This window comes from Theropithecus gelada, chromosome 10, assembly GCF_003255815.1.
Source record: "Theropithecus gelada isolate Dixy chromosome 10, Tgel_1.0, whole genome shotgun sequence".
Lineage (NCBI taxonomy): Eukaryota > Metazoa > Chordata > Mammalia > Primates > Cercopithecidae > Theropithecus > Theropithecus gelada.
Genome location: NC_037678.1, coordinates 8,951,802 through 8,970,331, shown reverse-complemented (window position 1 = coordinate 8,970,331; position 18,530 = coordinate 8,951,802). Strand labels below are relative to the sequence as shown.

General features: G+C 51.6%; 1 protein-coding gene and 1 long non-coding RNA gene across 2 annotated transcripts in view; one reads left to right on the top strand and one right to left on the bottom strand.

Annotated features, from left to right (window-relative positions):
• Positions 1–1,709: 1,709 nt before the first annotated feature.
• On the bottom strand, positions 1,710–14,601 carry LOC112633147. Its single transcript, XR_003121495.1, has 2 exons — positions 14,438–14,601; positions 1,710–1,886 (listed from the first exon to the last, which is right to left on the bottom strand). It is a non-coding gene; the product is annotated as an uncharacterized LOC112633147 (long non-coding RNA).
• An 8-nt stretch (positions 14,602–14,609) lies between these two features.
• CSDC2 (cold shock domain containing C2) overlaps positions 14,610–18,530 on the top strand; it is a 15,489-nt gene continuing 11,568 nt past the window's right edge. Inside the window, exon 1 of the mRNA XM_025399567.1 lies at positions 14,610–14,883. The gene's annotated coding sequence lies outside the window, so the exon portion shown is untranslated. The remainder of the gene's footprint in view (positions 14,884–18,530) is intronic.

Here is an 18,530-nt window from a genome sequence, read left to right as displayed (position 1 = left end):
CTGATACATGTTATTTGAATGAACGAAAGAATAATAAAATAATTGGCCAGGCGCTGTGGCTTACGCCTGTAATCCCAGCACTTTGGGAGACTGAGGCAGGTGGATCACGAGGCCAGGAGTTCAAGACCAGCCTGGCCAAGATGGTGAAACCCCGTCTCTACTAAAAATACAAAAAATTAGCCGGGTACGGTGGCAGGCGCCTGTAATCTCAGTTACTCGAGAGGCTGAGGCAGGAGAGTCGCTTGAACTCGGAGGGTGGAGGTTGCAGTGAGCTGAGATCCGGCCACTGCACTCCAGCCTGGGCGACACAGCGAGACTCCGTCTCAAAAATTTAAAAAAAAAAAAATTGCTGAAGGTATAGAAGTGAGGGAGAAATAGGGCTGGAAACTCATCAAGGCAGGAGAAAGAGTCACTCGGGATGACTAGGAGTGTAGCATTTCCACGCCACAGCACACAAGCTGGGCACCTGCAGGGATGCCCATGACTCTCTCAGTGCCCCACGGCCTCTCTGTAAAAGGAAATAGAACCCATCTCAAATAATTGTCCATTAGCAGAGTGCTGGCTGAAAAAAAAAAAAATGGTGCATCACATACCAGAAAAATATGAAGTCATAAAAAAGAATGAGAATGTCCTTTGTGTATTGCTATAGAATGATATTTAGGATATATTGTTAAATCCAAAAGTACAAGGTGCAGAGCATTGTGTAATGGTGTAATGGGATGTTGCCATTTGTGTAAAACAGGGAGAAAAATAATTATCTAATGTTCTTTTATGCAGAAAATAGCTCTGGGGGGTTCATAAGAAGTGGATTACACTGGCTGTCTCCAGAGTAAGGAATGAACAGCTGAGGCAGGGTGAGGGGCAGTGGGAGGGGAGATAATTTTTTCCCAAATGCACTTTGGAATCTTTTTTTTTTTTTTTTGAGACAGAGTCTCGCTCTGTCACCCAGGCTGAAGTACAGTGGTGCTATCTCGGCTCACTGCAAGCTCTGCCTTCTGGGTTCACACCATTCTCCTGCCTCAGTCTCCTGAGTAGCTGGGACTACAGGCACCCGCCACCATGCGTGGCTAATTTTTTGTATTTTTAGTAGAGACAGGGTTTCACCATGGTCTCAATCTCCTGACCTCGTGATCCTCCCGCCTCGGCCTCCCAAAGTGCTGAGATTACAGGCGTGAGCCACTGCGCCCAGCCTTTTTTTTTTTTTTTTTTTTTAAGAGACAAGGTCTAGGCCTGGCACAGTGACTCACACTTGTAATCCCAGCACTTTGGGAGGCTGAGGCGGCTGGATCACCTGATGTCAGGACTTCGAGACCAGCCTGGCCAACATGGAGAAACCCCATCTCTATTAAAATTACAAAAAATAAGCTGGGCATGGTGGCGGGCGCCTGTAATCCCAGCTACTTGGGAAGCTGAGGCAGGAGAATTGTTTGAACCCAGGAGGCAAAGGTTGCAGCAAGCCGAGATCATGCCATTGCACTCCAGCCTGGGCAACAAGAGCGAAACTCTGTCTCAAAAAACAAAACAAACAAACCACAAAACAGAGACAGAGAGAGAGACAAGGTCTCACTCTGTCATGCAGGCTGGAGTGCAGCAGTGCGATCATAGCTCACTGCAGCCTCGAACTCCTGGGCTCAAACAATCCTCCAGTCTTAGCTTCCTGTGTGCCTGTAGCTGTGTACTATAGGCATGTACCATCCCACTCGGCTAATTTTTTTTATTTTTTAGTTTTGTAGAAACGGGGTCTCACTATGTTGCCCACGTTGGTCTCGAACTCCTGAGCTCAAGTGATCTTCCCTCCTCAGCCTCCCAAAGTGCTGGCATTAGAGGTGCGAGCCGTTGTGCCCGGCCGGGAATCTTCTTTGTGTGGGATCATGGGAATATATTACCTGTTCAAAATGAATACAACAAAATTTAAAAAGCAATTAAGATTTTTTTTCACATCTAAAAAAAAGAAAAGCTTCTCTTGACCCCCTTTCTTGGCCCCCTTTTCCTCCAGTGAATGCTCCATTTTTCTGCCCCCTTTACTAGTAAAACTGTGTTTGCTGCGTCCCATCCAAACCTCTCTTCTCCTCTCTCCAACCTGCTCCAGCCAGGGTTCTGCCCCTGTTGCTCCAGGGAAGACGCTTCCTCAAGGTCATTAATGGACTCCGTGTTGCCAAATCAGTGGTAATTCTGTCCTCAGTGGCAGTTTTTGTCCCAGAGGTCACTCCCTCCTCCTTCAGACACCCTTCCCCCTGTGGCCCAACCACATTCTCCACCCACTTCACAGACTCCTTTCTTGGCCTCACAATGCTGGCAGGCCTTGGGCTCACTTTCTGCTCTGGGTACACTCAGCACCTGCCGTTCATGGCTCCACCCCGTCCTGCCAGCCTAGCCTCTCTCCCCGAGCACGGACTTCACAGCTGCATCTGGTCACTCGAGTTTAACGTGGTCACAATGGGACTCCGGGCTGGCGCTCCCCACAAACCTGCTCCTATTCATCTTCCCTCTTTTTTTTTTTTTTTTTTTTTTTTTTGCAACAAGGTCTGTCACCCGGGCTGGAGTATAGTATTGAAACCACAGCTCACTGCAGCCTGTACCTCCCAGGCTCAAGTGATCCTCCCACTTCAGCCTCTCCAGTAGCTGAGACTACAGGCGCACGCCACCATGCTCCCATGCTCAGCTAATTTTTGTATTTTTTAATTTTATTTATTATTTAGTTATTTATTTATTTATTTTTGAGACAGAGTTTCACTCTTGTTGCCCAGCCTTGAGTATAATAGTGTGATCTCGGCTCACTGCAACCTCCGCCTCAAGGGTTCAAGTGATTCTCCTGGCTCAGCCTCCCAAGTAGCTGGGATTACAGGCATGTGCCACCACGCCCGGCTAATTTTTTTAGTAGAGACAGGGTTTCGCGATGTTGCTCAGGCTTGTCTCGAACCCCTGACCTCAGATGATCCGCCCATCTCAACTTCCCAAAGTGCTGGGATTATAGGCATGAGCCACTGCACCCAGCCTAATTTTTGTATTTTTGTTTTTAGAAATGAGGTCTTGCTGTGTTGCCCAAGCTGGTCTTGAACTCCTGAGCTCAAGCAATCCTCCTGCCTCAGCCTCCCAAAGTGCTGGGATTATCGGCGTGACCCACTGCACCCAGCCTCTTCCCTGTCTTTTTTTTTTTTTTTTTTTTTTGAGATGGAGTCTGGCTCTGTCGCCCAGGCTGGAGTGCAGTGGCCGGATCTCAGCTCACTGCAAGCTCCGCCTCCCGGGTTTACGCCATTCTCCTGCCTCAGCCTCCGGAGTAGCTGGGACTACAGGCGCCCGCCACCTCGCCCGGCTAGTTTTTTTGTATTTTTTAGTAGAGACGGGGTTTCACTGTGTTCGCCAGGATGGTCTCGATCTCCTGACCTCGTGATCCGCCCGTCTCGGCCTCCCAAAGTGCTGGGATTACAGGCTTGAGCCACCGCGCCCGGCCTTCCCTGTCTTAGAAAATGACTTCACTCCTCATTGCTCAGGTCCAAGCCTCAGAATCATTCTCCACTCTTCGTCTCTCACACTCCATGTGAATCCCTTGAGCAAATCCTGTTGCTGCTGTCTCCAAAATGCATCCAGAATCCGACCTTTCTCCATCAGCTCCGCTGCCATTTTTGGGTCCCAGCCACCCTCAATCCTCCCCGGTCCTTCGCAGCAGCCCCGGTACAGGTTTCCAGGCTCCTGTCCTTGCACCCTGCCATCTGCAGGCAACACAGAAGCCAGAGAATAGCTGTTTCAGTGTCAGTCAGGAATTTTCTCTCTTCCCCTGCAGACTGTGCAACACCCTATCTCCCTAGAGGAAAAAGCCCGGGCCTTAGGATAGCCTTCACAGCCCTCGGGGTCCCCCTGCCCCAGGACTCCTCCAACCTCATGCCCCACTCCTCTGCCTGGAGGCTGTTTTTCAGACACCCCAGACACACCCCCACTCAAGTCCTCCGCCTGTGCTGTTTCCTCTCCCTGAACACCCTTCCAGTTACCTCCTCCAGATCCTTGCTGTAATGTCACCTTGGTGAGGCTTGCCCTGGCCCCTGGTTTTATTTTTGTTTATTTATTTTGCAGAGACAAAGTCTCATGTTGCCCAGGCTGGTCTTAAACTCCTGAGTTCAAGTGATCCTTCTGCCTCAGCCTCCCAAAGTGCCAGGATTACAAGCATGAGCCACCAAGCCTAGCCCTGACCCCCTGTTTTAACCACCCACCACCATCCCTGTACTTCCCTGTTTAATTTTCACTAGCATTGCCTAGGCTAACATTCCTAGTCTTCCAACATGACATTATTTATTTATTAAGCTATTTTTATTTGTTAGGCTTTTTTTCCGACAGGTCTTGCTCTGTTGCCCAGCAGGAGTGCAGTGGCACGATCATAGCTCACTGTGGCCTTGAATTACTGGACTCAAGGAATCCTCCTGTCTCAACCTCCCCAGTAGATGGAACTATAGGTACTTGTCACCATGCCCAGCTATTTTTTATTATTTATTTTTGAGACAGAGTCTCGCCCTGTCGCCCAGGCTGGAGTGCAGCAGCATCATCTCCGCTAATTTCAACCTCCGTCTCCCAGGTTCAAGCAATTCTTGTGCCCCAGTCATCTGAGTAGCTGGGTTTACAGGCATACACCACCACACCCAGCAATTTTTTTGTATTTTTAGTAGAGACGAGGTTTCACTATGTTGGCAAGGCTAGTCTCAAATTCCTCCCCTCAAATGATCCACCCACCTTGGCCTCCCAAAGTGCTGGGATTACAGGCATGAGCCAGTATGCCCTACCTGCAACTAATTTTTAAACATTTTTTGCAGAGATGGGAGCTCACTTTGTTGCCCAGGCTGGTCTTGAACTCCTAGCCTCAAGCAGTCTTCCCACTTTGGCCTCCTGAAGTGCTGGGATTACAGGCATGAACCACTGTGCCCAACCTTTATTAAGTTGATTGCTTCCCTTCCCCTACTTGACTGTAAGGTCCATGAAGACAGATATTTGGTCTCGTTTGTTCACTGTTACTTCTTCAGTACCTAGAAAGGTGCCAGACACACAATAAGTCCAAGACAAATATTTGTTGGATGATTGAGTAAGTGAATGATGAAAAGATTAGCCCAAAGATATATGTGATCCTGTACACCTGCTGGTGGTAAAAGAATCTGGGTCTAGGCCGGGCACAGTGGCTCATGCCTGTAATCCCAGCATTTTGGGAGGCCGAGGTGGGCGGATCACGAGGTCAGGAGATGGAGACCATCCTAGCTAACACAGTGAAACCCCATCTCTACTAAAAATACAAAAAAATTAGCCGGATGTGGTGGTGGGCACCGGTAGTCCCAGCTACTGGGGAGGTTGAGGCAGGAGAATGGCATGAATCCGGGAGGTGGAGCTTGCAGTGAGCTGAGATCGGGTCACTGCACTTCAGCCTGGGTGACAGAGCAAGATTCCATCTCAATTAAAAAAAAAAAAAAAGTATTGGCTCTGAGCTTCCCAGCAGCCAAAGCAAAGAGAAAAACATTTTCAGTTACAACTTAGAAACTTGCCAGGTGTACAAATTAGGTTTGGATTTTCTTGATTCTGAACCCTCAGAGGACTTTATAGGTTCTCAAAAAATGGAGGCTCTGAGGAACTGAATGGTGCCCTTGGCAGTCTGTCTGAATAGACCCAGGAATGATTTTTTTCTTTTTTTTGAGATGGAGTCTCGCTCTGTCACTAGGCTGGAGTGGTGTGGTATGATCTTGGCTCACTGCAACCTCCAACTCCCTGGTTCAAGCGATTCTCCTGCCTTAGCCTCCTGAGTAGCTGGGATTACGGGCACGTGCCTCTACACCTGGCTAATTTTTGTATTTTTAGTAGAAACAGAGTTTCACCATGTTGGCCAGGATGGTCTTGATCTCCTGACTTCGTGATCCGCCCACCTTGGCCTCCCAAAGTGCTGGGATTAGAGGTGTTGGCCACCGTGCCTGGCCAGGAATGATTTTTTTTTTTTTTTTTTTTTTTGAGACGGAGTCTCGCTGTGTTGCCCAGGCTGGAGTGCAGTGGCGCGATCTCCGCTCACTGCAAGCTCCGCCTCCCGGGTTCACGCCATTCTCCCGCCTCAGCCTCCGAGTAGCTGGGACTACAGGCGCCCGCCACCACGCCCGGCTAGTTTTTTGTATTTTTAGTAGAGATGGGGTTTCACCATGTTAGCCAGGATGGTCTCGATCTCCTGACCTCGTGATCCACCCGCCTCGGCCTCCCAAAGTGCTGGGATTACAGGCTTGAGCCACTGCGCCCGGCCCAGGAATGATTTTTATTTGGGTACTTTTTTTTTTTTTTTTTTTGAGGTGGAGTGTCTCTCTGTCACCCAGGCTGGAGTGCAGTGGCACAATCTCGGCTCACTGCAACCTCCGCCTCCTGGGTTAAAGCGATTCTCCTGCCTCAGCCTCCTGAGTAGCTGGGACTATAGGCACATGCCACCATGCCCAGCTAATTTTTGCATTTTTAGTAGAGACAGGTTTTTGCCATGTTGGCCAGGCTGGTCTTGAACTCCTGACCTCAGGTTATCCACTTGCCTCAGCCTCCCAAAGTGCTGGGATTATAGGCATGAGCCACCGCTCCCAGCCTTATTTATTTGGGTACTTTAAAACGTCCCTCACACGCCTGTAATCCCAGCACTTTGGGAGGCCAAGGCTAGCAGATTACGAGCTCAGGAGATCAAGACCATCCTGGCTAACACAGTGAAACCCCGTCTCTACTAAAAAATACAAAAATTAGCCAGGCGTGGTGGCGGGTGCCTGTAGTCCCAGCTACTCGGGAGGCTGAGACAGGAGAATGGCGTGAACCCAGGAGGCAGAGCTTGTAGTGAGCCAAGATCACACCACTGCACTCCAGCCTGGGTGACAGAGCGAGACTCCATCTCAAAAAAAAAAAAAAAAGTCCCTCCATGGAGGCCAAGATACAGGCAGAAGTGCCACTGGGAAAGGAGATTCTAGAAAAGGCCTAAACACTAGACATCCTGGGCCAGGTGCAGTGGCTCAAACCCGTAATCCCAGCACTTTGGGAGGCTGAGGCTGGCAGATGACTTTAGGTCAGGAGTTTCAAACCAGCCTGGCTAATATGGTGAAGCTCTGTCTCTACTAAAAATACGAAAATTAGCCAGGTGTGGTGGCAGGCGCCTGTAATCCCAGCTGCTCAGGAGGCTGAGGCAGGAGAATAGCTTGAATTTAGGAGGCAGAGATTGCAGTGAGCTGAGATTGCACTGTCATTCCTTCCCCTCTCATTTCAGATGAGGAGCAGGCCTCTTACCAGGTCCCCCAAATCCCACACAGTGTGGCTCCTGCCCTTCTCCTACTTGCTGTTCCAGCCACATTTGCAATCTTAAGTTGCTTGAATGTGCAGAGTTCTTTCTTGCCTCTGGGAGTTCCCTTTCCTGCCTTTTTTTTTTTTTTTTTCAGATGGAGTCTGACTCTGTCTCCAGGCTGGAGTGCAGTGGTGTGATCTTGGCTCGCTGCAGCCTCTGCCTCCTGGGTTCAAGCGATTCTCCTGCCTCAGCCTCCTGAGTAGCTGGGACTACAGGTGCGCACTGCCACGCCCAGCTAATTTTTGTACTTTTAGTAGAGACAAGGTTTCACTATGTAGGCCAGGATAGTCTTGATCTCTTGACCTCATGATCCACCCTCCTCAGCCTCCCAAAGTGCTGAGATTACAGGCGTGAGCCACCACGCCCAACTCCCTTGTTTTTTATTTTTATTTTTATTTTGTAACTTGAGATTCCACATTTGTCTGTGGATTTTGTACCATCTGTATCATCTCTAGATGAGATGCGAGCTCCATAAACTCAAGGAGCTCACCTGCTTTGTCTACCGCTGTCTTCCCGGAGCCTTGGCCGTCTGGTACATGGTAGGCAGGCAATAAATATTTGCTGAACGTATGAATGAATGTGCAAATGATGTGGTCAGATCTGCAGGAAAAGATCTTCCCTGGCAGAAGGGTGGTAGTCGGATTGGAGGAGACAACTGGGAGACAAGCAGAGGGGAAGGAAGGACCACTCTGATTTACTGAGTCCAGGCTGGAGATGAGTCCCACCGTAGGGGAGATGGCATCCAGGGGATTGAAAAGACATTTTGAAGACAGTGTGGCATGGCAGAAATAATAGGAGTGTAATGAAGCCAGAACCTGTGTGTGTGTGTGCGCACGTGTGTGTGTGTGTGTGTGTGTTTGAAACGGAGTCTTGCTCTGTCGCCAGGCTGGAGTGCAGTGCCGCGATCTTGGTTCGCTGCAACCTCCGCCTCCCGGGTTCAAGCAATCCTCCTGCCTCAGCCTCCTGAGTGGCTAAGACTACAGGCATGTGCCACCATGCTCAGCTAATTTTTGTGCTTTTAGTAGAGACAGCCAAACCTCTGTGTTTTAATACCAGCTCCATCACCAGCTGTGATGCTCTGCGTGAGCATCTCATCATCTTGTCACATGGCACCAACACCTTAGAGGTGTATGTATCTCAAAGGGATGTGGATTCGATGCCACATAGGTCCAGGCCTGGCCGCCACAGGTGGGCTGACCGCCAGTGACAGGAGTGAGAATTGTAATTCGGGTGGAATCAGTAGTCGCAGGGGCTATTTGGCTCTAACCCACCTCTTCAGCTTCTCCAAGGCAAGGAAGGCTTTCGAGGAGATGAGCTTTTGAATTCTCAGCTTTTCACAAAAATAGCCTCCACGGCGGAGCCCCTGGTTTCAAGCAGACGATTTCTTTGTTACTCAGCTGCTGGTGGGTGGGTGGGTGGGGCTGCGGCTGCTCTTTTCCTGAATGAACAGCTGTGCCCTCTCATCGCCGGCTCAGGAATAATCATAGCACTGCTTCAACGCTCGGCCCAGCCTCCTTCATTCACTGCTCTCTGGCTGCCTGGCAGCCCTAGGCACATGTTCAACAGCCCATCGGAGGGGCTAAGAGAAAGGAGACTGGACATGAAGGGAGGGGTCAGGGCCTTGGCCACAGCAGCCGGGCCTCAGCCTCCTCAGAGCTGGCCTCCAGGGCCCTGCCTCATGTCCATCATTCCCTTCCCTCACCCTGTCCCCTGACACTACCTCCTTTCTGTTCCTGCACCACCCCAAGCTCATATGCAACCAAGGGCCTTCCAACCTCCAGAGACTCTTCCCTCTTGATGTCTTCTCTCTAGGTCCTGACAAACTGGGTCCTGTGGTCACCTGGAGTGCAGAAAAGTCCGCCCATCCACTCCCCCTCTGCTGGCCAATCAGCTCATAACCCATCACTCAAACAAGTTGGAGGCCCCTGGGAGAAGGGCCAGCCTGGGCATCCACATTCCAGCTTAAGTCCTGACACCAGTTTTGGTTGGCCAAGCCTGGGCCAGAGGTCCTATAAAACAAGTAAAGGCCATAAAGGAAAGTATAACCTAATCAATTATTATAAAGTGAACAACCATAAAATCTCCACCTATGTCAGGAAATTGAGTCTTGCCAGACACCCCAGAAACCCCTCATAATTATATTCCTTCCCAATTACAACACCCATCTCCCCAAAAAACTCAATATCCTGACTGGTTTTTTTTTTTTTTTTTTTTTTGAGATACAGTCTCACTCCCATCACCCAGGCTGGAGTGCAGTGACACAATCACAGCTTACTGCAACCTTGAACTCCTGGGCTCAAGCTATCCTCCTGCCTCAGCCTCCCGAGTAACTGGGACTACAGGTGTATGCCACCATGACCAGCTAATTTTTTAAATTTACTGTAGAGATGGTATCGTGATACATTGCCCAGGCTGTTCTCAAACTTCTGAGCTCAGGCAATCCTTCTGCCTAGGCCTCTATTTTTTTTTTTTTTTTTTTGAGACGGAGTCTCGCTCTGTTGCCAGGCTGGAGTACAGTGGCATGATCTCAGCTCACTACCACCTCCACCTCCCAGGGTCAAGTGATTCTCCTGCCTCAGCCTCCCGAGTGCTGGGATTATAGCTGCCTGCCACCACGCCCAGCTAATTTTATATTTTTAGTAGAGACAGGGTTTCACCATGTTGGCCAGGTTGGTCTTGAACTCCTGACCTCAGGTGACCTACCCACCTCAGCCTCCCAAGTGCTGGGATCACAGGCATGAGCCACTGCACCCAGGCCCGCCCTGGCCTAAGAGCTAGGATTATAGGCATGATCTACCACACACCCACCGGTTTCTTTATAATTTTATCACCCAAAACTACATTTCTAAACATTACCTTTGACTTACTGTTTCTGAAGCCTCTTCATCTACAGATACCCTCTCTTTTTTCCCTTGTAATTTATTTGTTGAAGAGCCAAGATGCTTTGTACTACACACTTATCCACATTCTGGATTTTGCTGATTGCCTTTTTAAAAAAATTAATTAGGTGGGGCACAGTGGCTCATGTCTGTAATCCCAACACTTTGGGAGAACAAGGCAGGCGGATCACTTGAGGTCAGGAGTTCGAGACCAGCCTGGTCAACATGGTGAAACCCCGTCTCTACTGAAAATGCAAACATTAGGCCGGGTGCGGTGGTTCACGCCTGTAATCCCAGCACTTTGGGAGGCCGAGGCGGGCAGATCACGAGGTCAGGAGATAGAGACCATCCTGGCTAACACAGTGAAACCCCATCTCTATTAAAAATACAAACATTGGCCGGGCGCGGTGGCTCAAGCCTGTAATCCCAGCACTTTGGGAGGCCGAGGCGGGTGGATCACAAGGTCAGGAGATCGAGACTATCCTGGCTAACATGGTGAAACCCCGTCTCTACTAAAAATACAAAAAACTAGCCGAGCGCGGTAGCGGGCGCCTGTAGTCCCAGCTACTTGGGAGGCTGAGGCGGGAGAATGGCGTGAACCCGGGGGGCGGAGCTTGCAGTGAGCCGAGATCGCGCCACTGCACTCCAGCCTGGGAGACACAGTGAGACTCCGTCTCAAAAAAAAAAAAAAAAAAAAAAAAAAAAAAAAAAATACAAACATTAGGCCGAGAGCAGGTTGGTGCGTTTGAAAAACATGGCTCCGCTGTGTGCGGTGGCTCATGCCTGTAATCCCAGCACTTTGGGAGGCCGAGGTGAGTGGATTGCCTGAGGTCAGGAGTTCCAGACCAGTCTGGCCAACATGGTGAAACCCCATCTCTACTAAAAATACAAAAAAAGTAGCCAGATGTGGTGGCATGATCTCAGCTACTCAGGAGGCTGAAGCAGGGGAATTGCTTGAACCAGGGGGCAAGCCGAGATCGCACCACTGCACTCCAGCCTGGGCAACAGAGCGAGACTCCATCTAAAAAAAAAAAAGAAAAACATGGGTCCGGAGATCCGGCCTGGGGCTTCTGCTCCATCACTCCTCCACTTCTGAGCCGCGCGACTCAGTGGAGCCCCATGAGCTCTCTGAGCTGTTTCCTCATCCCACTGAACCCGACAGAGCTGTCAGAAGAAACAGGCGAGGGGCTGGGCGCAGTGGCTAATGCCTATAATTCCAGCACTTTGAGAGGCCGAGGCAGGTGGATCACCTGAGGTCAGGAGTACAAGACCAGCCTGGCCCACATGGCAAAACCTCGTCTCTATTAAAAATACAAAAATTAGCCAGGTGTGGTGGCACACACCTGTAGTCCCAGCTACTCAGGAGGCTGTGGCAGGGGAGTAGCTTGAACCCGGGAGGCGAAGGTTGCAGTGAGCTGAGACCACACCATTGCACTCCAGCCTGGGTAACAAGAGCGAAACTCTGTCTCATTAAAAAAAAAAAAAAGAAAAGGCCGGGCGCAGTGGCTCAAGCCTGTAATCCCGGCACTTTGGGAGGCTGAGGCGGGCGGATCACAAGGTCAGGAGATCGAGATCATCCTGGCTAACACGGTGAAACCCCGTCTCTACTAAAAAGAAAAAGAAAAAAAAATTAGCAGGGCGTGGTGGCGGGCACCTGTAGTCCCAGCTACTCAGGAGGCTGAGGCAGAGAATGGCGTGAACTCCGGAGGCGGAGCTTGCAGTGAGCTGAGAACGAGCCACTGCACTCAAGCCTGGGTGACAGAGTGAGACTCCATCTCAAAAACAAACAAACAAACAAAACAAAAAATTAGCTGGACATGATAGCAGGTGCCTGTAATCCCAGCTACTCAGGAGGCTGAAGCAGGGGAATTGCTTGAACCCAGGAGGCGGAGGTTGCAGTGAGCTGAGATTAGACCACTGCACTCCAGCCTGGGTGACAGAGTGAGAAGGAGAAGGAGAGGGAGAAGGAGAGGGAGAAGAAGACAAGGGGTTACCTGTGAGGGCCCTTTGAAAGATATTATTGCTGGAGGAGAGGAAGGCAAAGAAGAAAGAAGAGAAGATGTTATCCCAGCACTTTGGGAGGCCAAGGCAGGAGGATTGCTTGAGGCCAGCAGTTTGAGACTAGCCTGGGCAACATAGTGAGACCCCATCTCTATAAAAATTTTTTGAAAAATTAGCCAGGTATGGTGGTGCACCCATGTAGTCTCAGGTACTCATGAGGCTGAGGCGAGAGGATCATTTGAGCCCAGGAGTCGAAAGCTGCAGTGAGCTATGATTGCACCACTGCCTTCCAGCCTGGGTAACAAAGCAAGACCTGTTTCAAAAGAGAAAAAAATAAATAAATAAAAAGGAGGAAAGGGAGAATTTAAAGAGGAAGGGAGGCTCCTCTGGGTACAGTTCTCAGATGGGGGTGTGAAATAAAATCAGAACCCTGGCCAGGTGTGGTGGCTCACGTCTGTAATCCCAGCACTTTGGGAGGCTGAGGTGGGTGGATCATGAGGTCAAGAGATCGAGACATTCTGGCCAACATGGTGAAACCCTGTCTCTACTAAAAATACAAAAAAATTAGCCGAGTGTGGTGGCGTGTGCCTGTAATCCCAGCTACTCAGGAGGCTGAGGCAGGAGAATCGCTTGAGCCCGGGAAGCGGAGGTTGCAGTGAGCTGAGATCAAGCCACTGCCCCCGAGTCTGGGCGACAGAGCAAAACTCTCTTTTAAAAAGAAAAAAGGCCGGTCGTGGTGGCTCCAGCCTGTAATCCCAGCACTTTGGGAGGCTGAGACGGGCGGATCACGAGGTCAGGAGATCGAGACCATCCTGGCTAATCCGGTGAAACCCCGTCTCTACTAAAAAAAGACAAAAAAACTAGCCGGGCGAGGTGGCAGGCGCCTGTAGTCCCAGCTACTTGGGAGGCTAAGGCAGGAGAATGGCGTAAACCCGGGGGGCAGAGCTTGCAGTGAGCCAAGATCCGGCCACTGCACTCCAGCCTGGGCGACAGAGTGAGACTCCGTCTCAAAANTACTAAAAATACAAAAAACTAGCCGGGCGAGGTGGCGGGCGCCTGTAGTCCGAGCTACTCCGGAGGCTGAGGCAGGAGAATGGCGCAAACCCGGGAGGCGGAGCTTGCAGTGAGCTGAGATCCGGCCACTGCACTCCAGCCCGGGCTACAGAGCAAGACTCCGTCTCAAAAAAAAAAAAAAAAAAAAAAATCAGACCCTCCCTAGGTAACCACAGGTAGCATTTCTCAACAGTCTCTCTTGTAGAACCAGAAACCCAGACTGTCTGAACCTGATTGTCCTGAGAGGTTCTGGAAGGGCAGGGGCGTGTGGTGACATTGGGTGGTCCTGGGTTCCGGCGCCCCTCTAGCCCGTTGGAAGAATATAGGCAAGTCAGGTCCCTCCTCCTCCCTGAACCCCTAATTCCTCATCGGTAAAGTAGGGATGACAAAAATAAATTATTAAATCGTGGTGAGGTTTCAATGACGGCAAAGCTTGCTGCCTGACACAGAGCAAGCCCTTGTGGCGTCTTAGCTATTTGTAATAGTTGCTTGTATTTTTCTCTGTGGTTTCCCTTTTAACTCCCACCTCCTTTTTATTTTAAAAAGACTCCTTTTGAAAATGCCAGCCTGCCTCAGTAGTACCAGGAGACACCAGGAAAAGGCTTCCTTCTTTCCAAGCTGAGGCTGAGAAGGAACAGGAAGAAGGAAGAGAAGCCCCTTTGTGGAGGCCTCCTCCAGCCGGCCCTGGGTTTAGGAACATTACACACTCAATCTCCAAAGGCCCTCAGGGCCTGGCCCAAGGTCACACAGCTTGACAGTGCAGAGCACTTCAAAGCCAGGGCGTGTGGTGTAGAACAGGCTGGGCACCTGGATTCAATCAGCCCTCTTTTCTTCTCTACTCAGAGCCTCCCAGGCTGTGGGGTATGCACCTGTGCACCTTCAATCTGATCACTTCCTTGGGGTCCTCCTCAATTCAACTCCGTGGAAATATTACAAGGGGTAGACAGAGATGAGCCATGTCAGTGTCTGTACTAGCAGAGGGCAGGACCACTGAGCGTCCGAAGGGGAGATGAGCGTCTGGGCGTCCCTGGGAACCTGGCTTGTCTTGACCCCTCTGGGGGGCTCCTCTTGGCTCTGACCTCCATTCTCCCAGTCTTACCCCTACTCATGCCCACCCACCCCGAGGGGCCCCCAGTGTGCACTCACACACTCACACTCAAACTCAGCACCCCACTTGCTCTCTAATTACCAGGATCGTGGTGCTGTCTCAGGTTCTTCCTCCCCAGCATTCCTCAGCAGCTGCCTTCACTGGGCAGGGCAAATTATACCGTGGCCCAGCCATAAAAGCCACTTTCCAAAAAAAGAAGCTTTAGGGCCCCTGAGAGACGCAGCTGAACCTCTCACCTGGCAGTGCCTGACTCAGGAGGTGATGTCTGGGCCATGAGCGACAGAGCCTGGTGTCCCTTTAAGCAGGGAGTACAAATTCTCATCCCTCCCTCCTGCTCTCCCTGACGTCAGCTGGAAGGCGTGTGAGTGAGTGAGGGGCCAAGGTACCGCCCGCGCGAGCACACACACACACACACACTCACGCACATCTTCCAGACCCATCCCCTGCCCGCCAGCTCCACGAGCCAGAGAGAAGCAGAGCGCGGACGCCGCAGGAGGCAGTGCCTGGACCCCAGCTGCCCAGGAGAGGTGAGGGGCTAGATGGGGCCTGAGGACACTGTGCTGGAAACTGTGGCTTTGGCCAGGCCGAAGGAGAGAGGTACAATGTGAAGGTGGGGGCTGAATCAGCCCAGTTCAGCTTACAGATAGTGTGTTGGGGGTATAGAGGATCCCACCTGTCTCTCCCTCCCTCCTTCTCTCCCCGTGACCCCCAAATGAGGTGAGGCTGTGTGGCTCCCGTGGGAGCATGTCTGTGTCTGTGTCTGTGTCTGTGTCTGGGACCTGCGTCTGGCTCAGGAGGCAGAGAGCAGCAGATACCTGCCAAGCCGCAGCCTCCTGTCTGGGAAGCAGCAGGAGAGAGGACCGCCTTGACCGGAGAAATCCCAGCGCCGCTTCCAGATGCTGAAAGCAGAATGCAGCAGGGACCCTCGCTGGTCTTTCCCCTGGAATGTGGGGCTGGGGCTGGGAAGGGATGGGCTGGGACAGGCAGACAGTTGGACCTGGAGCAGTTGTCTTATCCTGACTCTATTTATTCCCCAGTGTGATGGGGATAATTGTGTTAGTTAGCTTGGAGAGGTGGCTCTGTGTGGTTATTCTCTTCCCCCCCGGGTACCACCCCACCCCGAGCCCTTGCTTCTTGCCTGCCTGCTGGTCTGCTCTGACCTCCACCCTTGCTAGGGCACAGCCTCCAGAGGGCAGGGGTGATAAGCCAGGGCCTGCTAGGCCACCCCTGTCATGGGATACAGGGACTTAGGGTGGCCTTGGCTGGTGCCAAGCCCCTGAATGGCCTGACCCTGGCACAAGGAGTCCAGGTGGAGATAAGGGGTGACACTGGCACCCACAAGGAGACAGCAGGTTCCTGCCAAGCTGCCAGCCTGCAGGCTCTTCCCAGGGAGAGGGTAGGGGGACACAGAGTGAGAACAATAATAAATACAGAGTGTGAACTGCTGCATCCACTGGGGCTGGGGGAGGGGAGGAGGAAGTGTGCCCGGCGGGGGGTGGGCAACCTCTCTGAGAGCCTGGCATCATGCCGCCTGGCTGTGACCCGGCAGGGGCCTCTCCCTGGGAGAGGGGGTCTCCAGCTTTCTGGGAGATGCGGAACTGGTTTCCCAAATCTCACTCCATCCCAGAGTCCTCTGGGCCCTCCAAATTCTGAATGTTTCCTCCTCCCAGTTTTGCCCCGCCCCCCCATTTCCTTGAAGTATTCTCCAAAAATGTCTGTTTTCCGTGTCTGCCCATGTTGACCCATCCTCACTCCCTCCAGAAAAAAAAAAAAAAAAAAAGACAGGTATAGACAGGAACTGCCTGCCTGGTGGCCTGGGAAAGGCCAGAGGATAGTTTTGGCCGCAGATGGCTCTCCCAGGCTTGGAGAGACATGGCTAGGCAATGTTCGTGGATGCGCAGAGGGATTCCCTGAGGGGGACCTGGGGACACTCTTGGATGGCTGGTGGGGAGGGGACACCTGCCAGCCAGTCTGGAGTAGTGCCCCCCAGGGTGGCGCCCAGCAGAGGGTGCTCAGGACCTGGCTGAGCCGGTCTTGTCCACAGTCACAACTGGGGCAGTTGGGACCCAGAGCCTTGTAGGAATGGGGCTTGGGGCGATTCAGACCTTTGTCCATGCTGAGCAGCAAATTGGGAGGCTAAAAGTAGTAAGGAGCTCTTCTGCCCCACAGCCAGCAAAATGACACTCCTGGGCTGGGGGCCTGGCATGGCACACCAGAAAGCTTTAGGGTCACACTGATTTGAGTTCAAGTTCAGACGCTGCATGTATGACTTTGGCCAGTCTATTCTTCTCTCTAGGGGGTCTCAAAATGGGAAAGTGACTTGCTAGGGTCGCACAGCCAAGCACAGGTGGGACTGGGGTGCGAACTTGGTTCTCCCACTGCTGTCCTGGTTTCCCCACCACCACCCAAGTCAAAGAAGCCCAAAGACCTTAACCACAGCAGTTCCCCAGGGCAGCCTGGGCATGTGATGAGGAGGACTACAGGGTCTCTTAAATAATTAAGCTCAAGTATTGGCTGGGGCAGCCCCCATGCACAGACGCAGGCACACAGGCTGTGTGGGGGAAGGAACCAGGTTTAATCAGGTCACCTCAGGCTGCAAGAGCAGCTCAAGCACGGATGTATTTTAAGGAGCATCTGGGAGGCTGGGGGAGGGGGAGGAGCAAGGGAAGTGTCAGCTCCTGCCCTGGGGTCCTGAGTTTGTTTTCTCACCCTCCCAGGGCCCACCATGCACAAGCCCCCAATGTTCGGGAAGCCCTTCCAGTGTCATCCTTGTGTTCCCCGTCCTTTCTATTTTTAAGCAACTGTACCCATTCCTCCCATCTGCTCCCCTGTGATGGGGACTTGGGGCTGGGACATTTTTATTGGGGGAGTTGTTTTTAAGCTTAGCAGAGTTGGTGAGTGATTCACCCAAGGTCATGGTCTGAGTCAGCGCAAAGCCAGAAATAAAAGCTCGAGTCCTGGCTCCCCAGGAATTCCACACCCCACTCCTCCTACTCCAGGGGAGGGTGGGTGCCGCCCTCAAGGAATGGCTGGTCTTCACCTCCCCAGACATCTCCAGAGGGCAGGCATGCTGCATCTGACCTGTTGTGTGAGCTCAGCGAGCCTCTTCACCTATCTGAGCCTCAGTTTACTCTTCAGAAGAATGGGTATACTAATGGTAGTTACTGCAAAGGGTTCTTATGAAGACGAAATGAAAAAATGGGGCAAAGGGCTTGGCACATGGTCAGTATCAGTAGATCACTAGATGGTGTCTGAGGCTTACATCAGGACTTCCCATGCTGCTTTTTTGAAATTATTATTATTTTTGAGACAGAGTCTCGCTCTGTCGCCCAGGCTGGAGTGCAGTGGCGCGATCTCAGCTCACTGCAAACTCCGCCTCCCAGGTTCACGCCATTCTCCTGCCTCAGCCTCCCGAGTAGCTGGGACTACAGGCCCATGTTAGCCAGGATGGTCTCGATCTCCTGACCTCGTGATCTGCCCGTCTCGGCCTCCCAAAGTGCTGGGAATACAAGTGTGAGCCACCACTCCTGGCCCCCATGCTGCATTTTAATAATCTGTGTCTGTTCCCCCAACTGGACTGGGGCGCTTTAACGACAGTTGTCACCCTCATGTTTGTTGTTCTGGTGCCTGCAGTCAGTTTGATTTCATTTACATATGTGTTTTTGAAAACCTCGGAGGAGAGTTGGCCTGACCTTCATTAGTCATCTGGACCAGCGATGATTCACGTAGCTGAAGACAAAAGTGAGGTCCAGAGAGGAGCAGGTGCCTGCCCCAGGTCACACAGCACTGAGTGGCTGAGCAGGCTGCCTTTCCCTGATCTGCCCAGACTGAGAGGACTCACGGTCAAGAGAAGACCATACAGTCTTCTCATACGGTAGCTCACGCTTGTAATCCCAGCACTTTGGGAGGCCAAGGGGGTGGATCACCTGATGTCAGAGTTTGAGACCAGCCTGACCAATATGGTGAAACTCTGTCTCTACTAAAAATACAATAATTAGCTGGGCGTGATGGCGAGTGCCTGTGATCCCAGCTACTCGGGAGGCTGAGGCAGGAGAATCGAGAATCACTGGAACCTGGAAGGTGGAGGTTTCAGGAGCTAAGATCGCGCCACTGTACTCCAGCCTGGGTGACAGAGTGATACTCGGTCTCAAAAAAAAAAAAAAAAAAAAAAAAA